A 15,477-nucleotide genomic window follows, 5' to 3' on the forward strand; every position below is an offset into this window, starting at 1 on the left:
TGAAAGTTATGCATTTTTTGGTGCGCAGTTCTATGTTTCACAGACATTAAATCAATTTTTACTTCGCTTCCTATTAAATAAAGACCCTTATTACAGTACATCTCTACAAAAACGAGCTCAATTTGAAAAGAAATCTGAGGATCATGATTGAAAACAGAACTCTGGAATTTTCTATTGGAATGTTTTCAGGCAGGATTTTGATATTGATGCAATTAGACAACTGTGAAATCAAGACCAATAGATCAGTTACATATCAGGACCCCATTCCGACAATTTATCAAAAGTCCTCATGATGTTTGCAACAACAGAATATCAATGTACGGATCAGATAATTGTTATTGTAATATTGAATTAAATCAGTCTGCATCAATAAATTTTCAACTTCAATCCAATTTTTTTGTGGGTGTGGTGGGGGGGGGGGGCATTGTATGGTGTTAAACCCCAAAACCTTCCCTTGGCTACGCCGTTGCTTGGAGTTAGTTATTTCGCTTTTCATTTTCCAATATGTTTCAGATCGATCCGATGGTCATGGATTAGAAAAATTGCAGTCAGAAGGTTCGCACAAATGAACATTTTTGCACTGATAAGTTATCAAGTTCCTTCCAGACAACTTGGAAGTGTTCGGTGATTATTTCTAGCGGTTGTAGATAGAAAAATGAAATACAAAATTCGTTTTATCGAAATAATGTTTGGCTTATTTCAATGGATTATTACTATATTGAACAATAAATAGGCGACAAAGAGTAATCCACAAACAACAAGCCATAACTTTTAAAGTATTCAAAATAGATATTTGAAGTCTTCAGTAAAGTTATTTGCAAAAGTAAGAGCTACAAATTTGCTGAAGGCATCATTTCGATATAATCACTTCCAAGAAAATTTGGGAAAATATCTCACTCATAGGGGGATTAATCAGCAAAAGCACAATACCAAAAGAAAGGGCATATTGCCTCCATTAAATTCACCGAAGATACTATTGACCTAAAATAAGCCGTTTTGGCGTTAAAAATAGATTACATGTTTTTGGTCATATTTCTGGCAATGGGAAATAATAAAAATCTTTCGTCCGCATTTAATGTTAAATATCTCTTTTGATAATAGTCCGATTTCAACAATCTACAGCTTGTTCGAAAGGTATTCGTTAAAGCTGTCTAAAAACATATAAATTGCTATTCTATATTGTCAATTTCGGCAGATAATTCAAAAAAACGGCAAAAAACGCCATTTTTACGCATTCAAACATTCATATCTTGGAAACTAAACATCAGAATCAAAAACAAATTAATAGCGTTCATACTGTTTTTTAGTTCTTTCATTTAAAATTGGTTTGGATAAGATCGGGTTAGCCATTGCTGAGAAACACGAATGAGAATTTGTCCGTTACATACACACACACACACAGACACACACACACACACACACACACAGACATTGTCCCAAATCGTCGAGCTGAGTCGATTGGTATATAAGACTCGGCCCTCCGGGCCTCGGAAAAAATCTTGAAAGTTTGAGCGAATTCTATACATTTCTTTTATAAGAAATGTAAAACATAGCTAGAAATCCATTCCGACAAGCGACAAAGTAGTACACATTCCTTGATGGTTGTTGCGATCTGTTTGCATATATTTATCTCGTTCATACGCCCCCGCTGATTGGCAGTGAATAGGTGCCGTGGAGAGGGATCGCATGCCATTTGCCTGTCTTTGCTAAGCATGCGATTGTAAAAAGTCGCCATGACCATGATACGTGAACTTTTAAATTTAATTGGAAATGGTAATGAGTTCTATTTTCACAGAAATGAAGACACGCCATAGCGAGTATTGAAGCTTAAACCAATGCCTGAGCTCTAGGAAGAGGCGTATAACCTCAAGGTTGTTTTAACCGGTACAATCGACATAAAAAAAACTTATTTACATAAATTCCCTAATAATATTTTGTATACAAACACAACATAACTGAAAATCACCTCGGACTTTTCTCCTAATGAAATTCGAATAATGAAAAATGCTCGGCTTGTCATTCGTTGATACACTTCAGCGAACTTGACTTTAGGTATTGCTCGTCCATTGAGCATTATTTTTCATCATTTCCGGCCTGCATAAAAATACTGAACTTTGCGTAGCAAAAGCGAAAAAAATAGAAATCAGATCGAAAACTGTCTTATGATGTTGCTATAAATCTAATCCACGCGAAAATTCTGCGTGATTTCACCATCCGTTGTACCATTCGTAGATCGCATGCCTTTCAATCCAGCAGAACTAAGCAACCGCCGACTGAAATGAACCAACCGTGGTGGGATTTTCTACCCGCACCGTCCCGTTGGTGGTGAAAATGTGCACGAGTGACTCTCTGCCAGCACTAAAACCGAGCGCGCAATTACTCGAGAACCGACTTCCCCGCCCGCTGCTTGTTTTAGCTGCATGATCGCAGCGCAATGCATGTCACTCGTGGAGGCGCTTCGTGGTTCGTTCGCGCTGGTTTTGATTTGTACCTACCTACATAGGTACATGGATGTATTTATTTCAGAGAAAATGAAACTACCTTTTATTTCAGCCCATGAACCGGGTCAAGTTCAAGCTGCAATGTTCGTGGTTTTGTTGAAATTTTTATCGCGACTAAATGTTTGTGCAACAGAGACAACCATCCCACATTGCTGGGTACATCGACCAAATGATGAATGTTAGAACCGTCTTAATGGGACTGGTTTCCAGTCGTGCATTAAAAATTGTGGAATGTCTACTATGTTGACACAAGCAGGAACTAAGTTTGCGCATTAAATGTTCATGCTTATGTGGAATGGGTTTCCATTGCGTTATCGTTGCACGAAAAATCTATGTTTCAATTAAACAATGAGAAAAAAAAATAACTAACTCAACCACGGCCTTGAACGCATTTAATTCTTTTGCCTGCCAGCAGCAATGGAAAAAAGGAGGCTAAGCTTTCAATTTCCATTCGAGGAGCTCATTTTCGATTTGCCCCCCCGTACAAGGAACGCCGGTCGGCAACTCACCATTCTGGCATTCTCAGCGGTTTCTCAAGTCGATTACATCGCAGCGCCCCGTACTCGAACACTCACGCATATTCACCGAGAGTTCACTTGCGCACCCCTTGGCTTAGTGTGTACTTACATTGCATTGTCAGTGGCGCAGTGCCTCCTGCGATCAGTTAAACATCGCACAACAAGACACCGCTGCTAGGCCCCCGCAGCAAGCCGTGATGGGTAGTAAATCGTTGAATCTTAGCACGATCGGATCGTTCAACTCGTAGCTCTCGGAATCAACGGCAGAGAAGGAGGTAGTAGTCGTAGTGGAAGAAGAAGTAGTAACAGAACCGATCAGGACTCTTTCTCAGCAAGCAAGCATAGCAGTTCTCGATTTCGTCGGCCAACGGTCAGGCGGGTGTCATTCGTTTGTAGGCTTTCGCGAGTCGCGGACGTGTCCGGGTTTAGGCGGTCTTAAAAGTTCTATCGCGGTACCAGTGCAAACGTTCTATACGACACGGTTCTAACTGGTTGTCTTGGGATTCCTGGCGAGCGGGGTAGTGTTTCCTGATTGGCGTGTGGTTCCAAGTTGGTGTTGGTGGGGATATAAAAAAAACGGCAGCTTCAAATCGCTCATCATTTTTTGCGTGACAGCGAAAGGATCTGTGGGGGTGAAAGTTGTCGTCTTGAAAAAAATATTAAGTTCTGGAGTAAGAGATGGAATTTTTTTCTGCGCTCGAGGTGAAATAGTTCGAGTGCACTGGGAACGAGGATTTATTGAATTTTTTTGTGATTTTTTAAAACAACAGTGGAGAAAAAGTGGAAGTTACTTGTTTCGAAAAAAAAATCTACAATAAGGTATATTTCGGAAGTTTTGTTTCTAATTGCAATCAATGAAGAAAATTCGGGTGCCAACCGATAATGTCAGTTAAAACGTATCCTGCCGATAATTTATTAGCAGAAACAGAAGTGAAGAAAGTATTGTATCCGTGGACGAACCAGCAGATCGAAACCATTTACTGAAATTAAATTACTCGCTTGGTTGAATTGTGTTCCTAAACGACATCTCTGTGAAGTCACGGTGTGTACACATTCTGGACCGGATCCCTGCCGACTACCTCTGACTCGAATCTCGCCAACTTGCCCCGGTAAGTCAAATTTCAATCACTCACACACAACATTTTAGGTCAAGATTCGCAAACGGACGATTTGAATGAGTCAACAAGTGACAAACCTCTCGGCACCACAAACGGCATTGCCATTTATCGATTTGTACACAGACAGCAATGAGGCTTGAGAAATGCTCATTATGTTTGGCAATGCAGCCACTCAAATTATCACCAGTAAAGTAATGCATGCTGCTGCTGCTGTTGCTGTTACTGATGTCTGATGTGGCGAGTGTGGTCGCGTGCTGCCAATCTCCTTCTGCACCATATTTACACCACATTCATAATAATTCAGACGAGTATACGGTGTGGCAGTGAAGTGACCCAAAGCTCGACATCTAATTGACCAGACAGCAGATAGACTGAAAGATAGCTGGAGAAAGAGCAGATGAAACAGAAAGCGAACTGAGGTTGAACGCGTCGTCGCGAATCAACCGCGAGCCGACCTTGTCGAACGATTTTTGCTTCTTTGAGTGATCCTTAGATGATTGGCGGCGGTGGTGGTGATGGTTGGAGGGGAAAGTTGAAGCTCACATACGGTACGGAAGATGTTGGCGGTGGCTTGGGAGCCGAATTATTTGATAATTTCGCGAGAGTATTTCAGGCTTCAGGGCAAATTTTTTTGCGTGGCATTCAATTATTATTTAATTCTTTCGATTATATAACAATTTGGATGCTGTGATTTTTTTTTTTTGTTTTTCTGCGGCCGTGACTTCTCCGTAAGTGTTTGATGCATTCTCGATCTCAGCTATGTGTTTTGTAGCTAATTATATTTCATTGCATTATAATGCCGTGCCTCCTACAAACGATACTACGAACGCCTTCGGGAACCTGCTTTATTTTTATCACATTTTAATAACTTAATTACTAGCGTTTATTGCACGAAAGACTCAAGTATCTGTTCATTTAGCGTCAATTCAGATTCGGTTCAAAGATCTCTAGAAGCAGAAAAGAACGTGATAAATAATAGGAAATGATTATTCACAGATGCACGGCATCACTGAAAATGGGACTTTTAATTCCCATACCTGTTTATTGTTGTTTTACTATAACTATACGGTCCACATCTAGAGATTTCGTAAATCTTAACCTATTATCAATTTTTACGATTGTTTCTGTTGAAAATTTGTGTATTTTTAATTAATAATGTGTAATTAAAGTTAGCTGCTTTAAAAGTTATAGTCTGGAAATACGAAAGGCTATGGTTGTCATGTGAACTGAGAAACGATTTCGAAAAATATTGAATCAGGAATAATTTGATTTTTAATTATTTGTTTGGTTTTCTCATTCAATGATCAAAGCTTAAAGTTTTCCATATGCCTATACTATGAAAGTTGAAAATGTTTTGACACCAATGAGGGCAAAAAACATCGATTAGTAATGTTTGAAGCGCATTTAGCCAGATTGTCCCTGCAAATCAGTAAAAAAAACCTAATCCACCAGGTGGAGCAAGGTTGTCACATTGAAAATACACTTTGTATACAGGAATAAAAAGCAAAATTGGTGTTTGAAAAATCGGCCATGACTATGCGATATACAGTCGTGGCCAAGAATCCGACAGTGAGACCGAATTGGGTGCGTGTTATTCTGAATAATCCAAAGCAAACGTGCAAAGAGTTCTACACACCATAGTGTAGTGTTTACATCCCAGCATGCAACGTAAAGATTAACGGTGTTGTCACAGAAATGAGTTACCGGGCGGAAAATTGCTACTATCTCAAGTCAGCGGTAACATGTGAAGCCGTGTGTGTTTGAAATTCAATGTTTAAAAAGGAGATTACAGTTTCGTTGGGTAGGATCGGCGAGGATTTTAAGCGACATACTCAAATTCTGCCACAGCTCAAAGAACAATGGTGGAAGATTCGCTGTGCGATCGCATTGCTGATGACACATTCAAGGTTTGGAAAGATCACGTATCCACGATTAAGAACCCTCATCGACGCATCCGCGCTCAGGAACATATTTCGGGTAAATCACACTCAAGTTTCACCGTAGTAGTACACCAAACTACTGAAAGCTTTCATGAAATTTGCTCCTTGCGAATCCCTTATTCTATAAGCGTGCATCGATCAACATGATTCTAGGAATCGAGCATTTCTTTTCATTCCTTCTGGCGGCAAACAGGTTTTAACAACCAAAATGACGCTTGAAAGGAGTATTGGACGGTTTCAGAAAATTGAAGAGACAGAATTTCGGTCCGGATATTTTTTGGAAAAAAGGCGAAACGTAGAACCGCTTTCATCCACCATATCGACAAATTCAGAGGAGCGATACATGGTATGTTTGCGCTGATTGAAAATACTAACGCTTTGACCGTTTATATATTCGAGCTTCCTGTAAAACGACTCATACGAAATACTAAAAAGAAGGAAGAAAATTGGACATATGCAAATGTGTTGGTGACGATAATGGACCACTACCAGCATCTTCCGGCAGTGAAAGAAGTCATCACGACGAGAATAGTACGGGTGGTCCTCGACGCGTCGAGGACGGCTGTACGGGCTAATCCCTCAACGAAGCTACGCTAGTGGGTCGTGTGGTGCAGGATTAGCTTATATTAACGATCCTTCGATTCCAGATCTTCTCCTTGACATTTGTGAGTGGTACATCGCTAAAATGTACCGACATGTATTGGTCCATTCAGACGATATACATAACCAGAGAATTCTGTGATTAACGCAATGCAAACTGGAATCAGTAACTACGCAATTTATCTTAACTTTGTGGGCGGGGACGTACACACGCTACTCCTTCGTCTCCAGCAATGTCATTTGCTCTCTTTAGACTGGAAACCACAACTCTGAGCATATCCGGGTGGACTTCTGAAATTTCGAGCACAACAGAATATCGTTCCGTGAGGCCTATCGAAAATACTTAGTAGATACTTTATCGTAGAGCCGCAAAAAATGGTTCAACTGAGTTCAATAGGTAGCATTGCAAACGGAGAATCGAAATCATTATCTTGTTCTGTTCAACATCCATTACATCATCAGGACGGTCTTTTTCAAAAGAACTTTGATGAACTGGCCGAGAACCTGAGAGCAATGTCGCCTTCCTGAGTTAGGCACTTTTAGAGTCTTCAGTGAAGTTGTTGAGAATGATATTAGAAACAACATTGGTTTTTTGGTCGAACAGTGTATCTTTAGACAGGGCCGGCGACAGCCGCGCACATAATAACACATTTGAAACTTAATTTGTATGTATTCAACTGTTCAATCACGTTGGGTGAGGCTAAGTTAAATCATCGATTGGTAAAGCAATTTCGAAGATATCCTTCATCATTTTCACTTTAATCACCTCGTTCATCGTTGAAGCAGCTCAGCCTTTGAACTTGGAATAATTTCACGTGAACTATTGCACAAAAATCGGAATATTATTCGTGAATCTAATTGTACTACGTAAATTAGTTCCACACATGGTTTGATATACAAGCTCGTGGAATAGTTTACAAAATCATAAGACACCTCCGAATGGTTCCGCTTTCATCATCTAGTTAATATATCATGCATTTTTGTGTATAGTTTTAATATTTGATTTGGAACTTATTCACAAAACTCACAATATTATTCATAGATCCATTTGTGTCTTTTGGACTGGTTCATGATTCATTGTATATTAGTATAGGTTCACTATTCGTTCTCGTAATATAATTCACAGAACCATAACATTTGTTTCCACTTTAATGATATAGTTCATAAAGTATGCAATTTGTTGCTGATACTTCCGCCTCAACTATTACATAGAATTCAGAAAATTATAATTAATAATGCATCAATTTTCGCATCGTAAGCTATTTCTTGATTCATAATTTGTTTTGAATGAGTTGTGAGCTTGTAAGCTTAGAAAATATCCCGAATTGTATCCACTTTCATGAAACGCAACTCTTGATTATAAAAAAATCCAAGTGAACTATTTCACGAAATTTGGAATGGTATTAATGAATTCGATCGATTGAACTTTCATGATCCACTTCCTACTATCACGCTACTTGATTCGAGAATCCGAAAAAATACCATCCGAAATACCACGAGAATGTAAATAGAAAATTGATATTTTTTAATTTTTTTTAAATTTAGAGGCTCCATGATAATATTTTTTAGCTTGTACTACACCATTTTGAAGATATATTATGTGGCTTAATGACTGCGAATGGAAGATGTTTACTTGCAATTTTAAATAAGACTCAGGATAAATTTTCTGCACGACGCAAAATGGTCAATGGGGCACTTCAAACAATTTAAATAATTAAAGACAATTTCAACTTTAATGCATTATAGTTATTTTTGGATAATATTTTTTTGTTAATTGTGATTTCAGAAAAAGAATTTCTAAAATCTTAGAAAGACTTCCATTTGACAAAGTTAATCTGACTCAGTTTTTTTCATGTAAAACTTGTACGCAATCTCGTAAGCATGCGTAATTTCATGATGTCGCAACCTATACGACACGCTTGTCCCAACCTATTTTTCGAAGAAAAAAAATTCAATGAACCAAACGCAAAACCCTGATTGGTAATAATATTACAGTTAATTCTTAACACTTTAAACTTATTTACATTGCAATTTCGATGAAAAAGATTCAATTTAAAATGGCCCAAAAATCAGCACAACCAAAGATTTTTTGCTCGTTTTTTTGACACTGCTCAGTGCAGCTGTGACAAGAATAAACTATAATTTCAACTTGGCATCAATAGTGAGCTACTACCGAGTCCAGTATGTGCTAAAAGTAACAGATGGCAACACTGCATAGGAACGAAAATATCGAGCTGTCCCAACCTATACGACAATCCCTTACTTATATCTGTTCTATAAAGTTTCGATGTGTCAGAAGAAAATTTTCGTCTTCAAAAACTCTGAAAATCTTTTAAAGGTCAACAAAAAACTTACATGGTGGACAATATGAAAGATATAGTTTCGTTCTCACAATAGAATTTGCAAATGTAAAATAAATGTACCAAAAACCAAAAATGTACATTTCGAGACAGAGTTTCGCAGTCTTTCAGAAAATGGAAGAAATCCCAATTTTAAATGCTTTGTCGAAGGAATTTACACAATGGTTACATCGATTTCTCGGAATTTTCTGAACCGATTTTCACAAACTTAGTTTTAAACGAAAGATACATCAGCTGCCATCAAATCTTTTTGTCGATCCGACTTCTAGTTTCCGAATTACAGTAAGATGACATGGAAAATACCGATTTCAAGGGATACTGAAAGGAATTCAAAAAGGTGAAAATTTTCTTGAATTGCGAGCCCAATTGCTTGAGTTTGTAGTACCTGATCACCAAATTCTGTTTAAAGTCTCTTTAAATAAACTATACAACACATAGACGCCTCCGGAAGTCTCAGAAAAGGTGACCATACTTCCAAATTAACAAAGTCGCATTGACTTATCGGAGATGGTTGGGCCGTTTTTTAACAAACTCAAATGAAAGGAATATTATCCCATTAACAGCAATAAAATTTTGAATGGTCCGCTTATATGGTACCGAAAATATAGACTCCACCACCGAGAATTCGTCGGAAATAGTCCAAACTTCTGAAAATGCAGCAACAAAGAAAACCTTCTTGCCCTAATAATCAGTCGAGATGAGTGAGTCGCAGAAGCAGGAAGTGGTGCTCCGGCCAAATACTGTGATTACTGATGACTCGCATAAGACCGACTATTCGTAATGAGGAACATTTTTTGGAGAGGAAAACAGAGATTCTAATTTAGTCGCCTTTATCGAGCTCGAACATGTTAGGTATTAGGCTCATAGCGTCAAACAAATTGGCCCAGGCGAAACCATTCATTTTGAATAATTTTAAACACATGGATGTGTGTGACAGTGTTATAATTAAGAGCTTCATATATATGGACGGTGAGAAAATCAATGTTCGGTTGCAAGATTGCAGATACATGTCATATTTGGGAGAATAGCAGTAAAAACTTTAAGTCGATAATACAATTACACATAGTTCTCTTTGCACATATCAAAGACTAACTAGTATGTTCCAGTTCCGTGAAAATACGGCACAATTTAGTTTATTCTGATCAGAAACCACTAAACACAAACAATTACCAAATCTGTGGCACCTGTTCAGGTAATATTGAAAACGGAAAAGCCTGCATCAAGTATCTTAAAATCTACAGCCAGCACAATCATTGAAGAAATGCACACTCGTAAAGGTAGCAAGTAAAGAACAAATCAGATTTTCGCGAACGTAAAGGCAGCAGCCACGATGAGATTCAATAGCGAGAGAGATCTGAACGACCCCCTATACGTAGTTGGCGAGGAAGAAAAGATGGGTAGGCAATGTCAGAGACATAACCGAAATGAAGTAGAATACACTTAGGCTGTTAATTCGAATGCTGTATTTTTTACTATCTTCTGCATGGTTGCATTAAAATCAGCTATTTGTTGTGATGCATTATGCCCCGCCCTTGTGGTCCATTTTACCCCTGTACAAGTGTTTTGCCCCGCCTATTTTTCAAAGAGATTTATTATGATTTTGAAAAATTGAATATTTTTCATGTTTCTAAACATTTAACACAGCAAGCATATCAAATACGATCGCACTCATCATGGGATGAACATTGAATCATTTCATAACATAAAATAAACCGGGCTTAATGTCGATGTACAAATCCCGTCGTATATGTAGCAGTTATACAATGAATCTGGTTCTACGGATCGTTATAAAACTGTGATTATAGCAGCATATACGATGATATTTAAAAAATTATCCCAATTTGCCTTGAGTATCAAATCATTAGCAGAAACTTATAATATCAGCATCCAATAAGCCAACATCATCTCCATCATACAGCACAACAACCAATGATAATCCAAGCCATATGGGATCTCTCGCACCCAACCACCCCTTCGCACGCACTTAAAATCCGTTCATTGAACTCCCAAGAAAAGAGCGGCACGCATGTGCATCATGTATTCCAACCGACGAGTTTGAGCTGACACAAATCGTAGCAGCTACTACGAGCTCAGAGCGCAAATTGCCGTTTTTATACCTGGCGCAGTGCATACATTATTATCGTTATCTATCGTTATCTAGATAGCGATTTCGATCAGTACAACGGAAGTTATTCGCATTTAAAGACATTCATGCGTACTAGGCAAAAAATATTTCAATTTACTGAGAACGATATAGCCGAGACGACAGTTTTAGTTTAGTTTATCGCAATATCGTTTTCATAGGCACTTAGTTTAATTTTCATGCGAGGAATTCGTTACGTATTAAAACACTGTTGTGACTAAAATGTTGTGACTGGTTGAATCTACAAGTCCAATCATTTCGATTTCGTGCCTTGGTTTTTGTTCGTTTTTGAATAAAATTAGAGAGATGATCAGAATTCACGGAGGAGGAAAAAAGAATCAGCTAACCTAAGTCGGCTCACGAGCAATTCTTCTATCTTTTCTATACACTCAGAATGCCTTCTAAATTGCGTTCTAATCCTCTCAATTCGGTTTGAATAAAACGGAATTTTTGAAAGCACCTTACGTGCAACAACTTATATTGAAATTATTTCCAAAACTTTGGTAAAACAAATCTGTAATCAAAAAGCATTACAGCTTTCTTCAAGAAATCATTCATCTCTTCCAATACAATTACTGAGCAGATTAGTGGTAACATGTTTGAATTGACTTATAAAGTATAACTGCAGGCATCATAGCAAATCCAACTGCCAGAAGAAACTAGACAGTAGGCCATGCACATTGCCGCTGACAAAAATTTTGCAAAAGATTCACAGGAATCGGATAAATTGCAGTAATTTAAATACAGAGAAATCTAAAAAAAGTCTCTTTGGGACAGGAGAAGCAAGTGCGATGTTTTTTTCTTTGATTTGTCGGAAACAAGTGTGATGCTAAAATTAATGAGCTCATCTATTTTTGAAGTTTCTAGCTATTTTGGTGGTGTCATCAATGTTACATCTAACAAAATTTGTGTAAATTAGAAGATAACAGTAATCAGTACGGAAGGACTTCCTTCCGATTAGTGAACAGTTCTTTAGTAGAAAAAATTCCGGTTAGTTTAGTAGATTAATTCATTGAAAAATATCATGAACTCCGAAATAAAACATGTAATATTCGTGTACTCAAATATAATATTTGCTTAATCTGGGTAATGTTATCGAGTTCCAATGGTTTTTTAAGATTGTAAGGCAATAGAGCTAAAATTATATTTATGTTTTGTAGAAAAATCAGTAGTTTTTTTTTTGCACACGCTTTACATGTTAACAAGCAAAATTACTGGTTTTTACCATAGTTTCAAGAATCTAGTAGAAGAATCACCTAGAAAAATCAACCTGTCTAATGATATAAAAAGTATCAATTACATAAAAAATAGGATCTATGAAAAAATCTGAAAACTTAAATAAATGAATAATTAGTTGTTCTCACTTTTCTGAAAATGTTGCCGAAAATAGTCTTCAATATAAATTATTCTAGATTTGAGTTAAATAGTAGATGAGCCGTTTCTCCGCATCTACAAATCGCCTGCCTGATCAGAATATTTGTAGCGATTTTTGACATTCTCTTGTATTTGTATTTATATTTAAATAATTGAAGTCCAACTGACACTGAGTCGACGAATCATTCCTAAAATCGGCCTGTGTGCAACGTAGTTAGTGTTGCGCATTTCAGTTTGCAGCAACGATTCGGGAGATCATATTCAGCCAGAAGAAGTATGAATCTACGCTAGACAGCTTCAATTCTTTGGCTCCAAGTTGCATGATAGGGGACGCTTGCAAATTCCAACGGTGAAAATTGTAACTTGTAAATTAACCATAAAAATCAAATTCAAAACCAATAATTCGCAATAGCCTTTCTTGAATCAGATAACATATTGTCTATTGTCTTAATTTTAGAACTGTTTTCACTAAGAACTTTTCAAAATTTTATTCAGTTTACAGTGACTATCTCAACACATTGATGAAACAAGTTTTAAGCCCCTCCCGAAACAAAATTCTGGCTACGGGCCTGCATAAAGTTTAATGTTCCTCCTCCCTTTAATCGTTGTCCGCTCACTCTTTAAAAATTCTTCCCTAAGCTTTTATACATATAAATATATAAAATATATAAATATATAAAAAAACAAATTAGGCTGTAATGTTTGTAGTGAGCTCTCGCAGTACTAAGAGGTTACGCGTATTATGTACTCGACGCATCGAAAGAATGCAACCTGTCATAATAAGTTTGTTTGTGATCTAAGCGTCACCAAAAGGCGACAAACCCCCTCCTACACTCTAACCAGTAGCGTGTAGCAACATGATATAGTCAAGACGCACGTGCTTGACAAAGTCTACTGAAAACTCGCTCAATTATGTAAAATTTAAAAAAAAAGCAAGTGAACTTAAACTTTTGACCGGTAGTGTATATGTATTCAAGTTTAAGTTGGTGTCAAAATTGTCTTCTTACTTCTACAATATAAAAAAAATCAATTTGTTAATAATGCGAAATAGTAGGCAAACTTTAATTAATGCTATATATTTTTAAGGAATGTGAAATATAAAAAAATAAGAAATTGGCAAGCCAACGTAAGGTATCATATCGAATAAACAGATTGAAAAAATATAAGTATTTATATTTTCTGCTCTTCCGACTTTTATATTTAGTCGCTCATTTGTGATTATAGTCACTGATTTGATTTGCTGTAGTTCCGCAGCAAAGATTAAAAAAGCAGTTTTTTAAAACTACTATCACGATTAAGATAATCGAAACAGTTTCCACAGCGCGCTACTCCAAAGACTGTTGTGAACAAATTGATTACACGTTTAAAAATTTTAATGAGTTGTTTGATTGAAAGAGATTATTATTTTTAAAATTTTCTTCTCGGTTTTGCTAATGCAAGGATCGAGATTCAGCTCAGAATGCTTCCTTTCGCCATAGTCTTCACTACGTGTCGTTGCATATGAACGATTCTCGCCAAAAGCAGCCCTCACCCGTTCAATATTTTTGTCAATACTAGAGAGTATTGACAAAAGTATTGAACGTGTAATGAAAAAAGTTGGATTGACGATGTGCATTTCAAATGGGATTGAAGTATTGAAGCAGTATCGTCAATACTGTCTATTGACATAAGTATTGAACGTGTAAGGACCGCTAAAGAATAGAGTTTAAATGCTCGATTACGAAATCCATCGCCACATATCACGACTTTGCACTCGACACCTCAGTTGTCGCGCTAAAAATTCTTCCCGCCTAACCTGTTTCCCCGTAACCCAATCAAAGCAGGCAAGGCAACCACAAACGGAAAGCACCACCACAAAAACGAAGATGCACCCGTTTAGCAAGTCAAGCACAAACGATCAGAGCTTGATCGGTGATCGATTCCACCCAGTCATGTTCGATGTCATAATCGCCTGAACCAGCACTAACTATACCGATATGTTGCTGTTGTTGCAGTTCCCTGCCGTCCGTTTACTGGAGGCACATTCAAGTGCACACGTGAGGACTGGTTTTCCACCGCCCGGTACCAGCGACTAACTACAACGCCGTCTACAGCCAACGTGACAAGTTTGCGTTTTTTTTTTGCTTGCCGCTCCTCCACACAGTGTGGATAATTTATATAGAAATGAAAACACGCCGCAAAACATTCCGGGATCGGGACAACAATCCGGTGTACATCCGATCGACGATGGCATCAACGATTGTAATTAGTTTCGCTTTCGTCACAAGGTCAGACTGTGGGTAATGGGAGCCACTCATCAAGGCGAATCGGTTAAAGTCGAAGCTACCGACAGGAAAGTTACCCGGTCGGTAATCGATTCTTTCCCCGCCTAGAGTCTAGACGCGTTGAGAGTGAAATTTTCCGCTAGCTCGATTTTCTGCTACCGAGCACATGTTCCGACTCCTTACACAACACGTGCATTGATTGCGTGCAGTTTCTCATGCTATCAGTTCCAACAAGTAATGTTCGTTATGCATATACGTGGGAAGATTTGTCTGGGAATCCCACAATCAAACTGATTATGACTAAAAAAAAGTAGTTCCGCGTACCTACCGTCACTAGTTTTAAGCGGGGCGACTCATCGTCTATTCAAGTTCAAGATCTGTCTGTTGAATCAGTTCAACCACCTGTCTCTGGCGCCGCCGGTCCCAGCTGTCAACAAAACCGGTTCTCGCAATACCGGATCAAAATTTACACAATCGCGCGAAATTGGTCCATCGGCGTTAAGCAAAGCTAACAAGTTTGATTCGGAAATCAGAACCTATAGGCATGCCAACCAACCATCGACTACTGCACAACTTGTACCTACTGTTCATTTGTTCAACGTGCTTCCCAACCAGCTAGCGCGGTGGCTTCATGCTTCGTTTGGTTAAAGTATTTAGCA

The 15,477-nt window shown here is 38.0% G+C and overlaps 1 protein-coding gene across 1 annotated transcript in view; it reads left to right on the forward strand.

Annotated features, from left to right (window-relative positions):
- Positions 1-3,222: 3,222 nt before the first annotated feature.
- Positions 3,223-15,477, forward strand: part of LOC131687315 (scavenger receptor class B member 1) — a 157,662-nt gene continuing 145,407 nt past the window's right edge. Inside the window, exon 1 of the mRNA XM_058971392.1 lies at positions 3,223-4,128. The gene's annotated coding sequence lies outside the window, so the exon portion shown is untranslated. The remainder of the gene's footprint in view (positions 4,129-15,477) is intronic.

This window comes from Topomyia yanbarensis, chromosome 3 (genome assembly GCF_030247195.1).
Source record: "Topomyia yanbarensis strain Yona2022 chromosome 3, ASM3024719v1, whole genome shotgun sequence".
NCBI lineage: Eukaryota > Metazoa > Arthropoda > Insecta > Diptera > Culicidae > Topomyia > Topomyia yanbarensis.